The sequence below is a fragment of the Oryzias melastigma genome, linkage group LG19, assembly GCF_002922805.2.
Source record: "Oryzias melastigma strain HK-1 linkage group LG19, ASM292280v2, whole genome shotgun sequence".
In the NCBI taxonomy this organism is placed as follows: Eukaryota; Metazoa; Chordata; class Actinopteri; order Beloniformes; family Adrianichthyidae; genus Oryzias; species Oryzias melastigma.
In genome coordinates, this window is record NC_050530.1 from 22,958,368 (window position 1) to 22,959,494 (window position 1,127).

General features: G+C 35.0%; 1 protein-coding gene across 4 annotated transcripts in view; it reads right to left on the bottom strand.

Moving 5' to 3' along the window:
* The window catches only part of st6galnac (ST6 (alpha-N-acetyl-neuraminyl-2,3-beta-galactosyl-1,3)-N-acetylgalactosaminide alpha-2,6-sialyltransferase), a 25,096-nt gene that overhangs the window by 20,347 nt on the left and 3,622 nt on the right, over positions 1-1,127 (bottom strand). The gene's annotated exons all lie outside the window — the stretch shown is intronic.

The window sequence follows — 1,127 nt, forward strand, 5'->3', positions numbered from 1 at the left end:
GTGCTATTAAATACTTTTTTTTTGCAGAATTTATTCAAAAGTCATCGGCTAGTTTTTTTAGCCCACTGTAGGATAAATATATGAGTAGATTTGTCGTTGGATTTGACAGGTAAAATGTCTGCAGGCCTACGACTAAAGAATTAAATGTAACTTCTATGGTTATTTAAACAACAATTGAACAATTTAGTGTTTAAGTTTGATTAAAAATGTTATTTTTTAAAAGCTCATAAAAAAATATTTATCAAAAAAAAGGGCATTAAAAGGTGTTTTTTCTTTATTTGCGGTTTATTTTTAACCCTTTGGGGTCCAGATGACTCCAACCACATACTGATGCGTGATTCCTTCCATGACAAAGGTGGACAGGATTTTATGTCTGCCATTAGTGAAACTCAAAAACCAATGATAAAAAAAAGTTCAGCGCACTGTCTTGTGGGTCCAGATGACCCCACTTTTAATGTAAACAAACCAGGGACAGCGGAAGTGTTAAAGGAAAATTTATAGACTACAGAATTCTGTTGCATTAAAAAAAGAGAAAAAAAATGGATGGTCCTCGTTCCAATTCATTTATGCATGATGCATTCATTTGTTGGCTAATTTTTTTAAAGTACTATAAAAGCTAAGAACTCCAAACAGGCAGGGCATTAACTTCATCTGTTCATAAAAAATATAAAAAGGTCTGCAACTAAAACCTGAAAAGCTCTGTGTGTCTACACCACACATGATCTGTGTCCGTTTTGTTTATGTTCCTCACAGTATCCCTTTATAACTGCACCCACAAACATTACAAAACAAAAGGTTGGGGAAAAGCTAAATATTAGCCAGTATTTGTCTGTGGTGATGCTGGTGGGGTCGTCAATGAGGTACACAAACACCCCCCACCCACCCAGACAAACAAAAGCAGTTTCTCTGTAACTCACCATAAATAGTGTCAAAAAACGTCACAAATAATAATTATTGTTAAAACAAACTTCACAGAAATCCCTAGCATCCCTAAATCCCTAGAATGCGTAGAGAGTGAATGCACCATTAGAGTTAACTAGCATGTTCTACTAATTCAGGTTGTAGACACGTCCTTATCTTCTCGCTTTGGGACTACAACTGTTGTAGAATGGGAAAAAAAAAAAAAA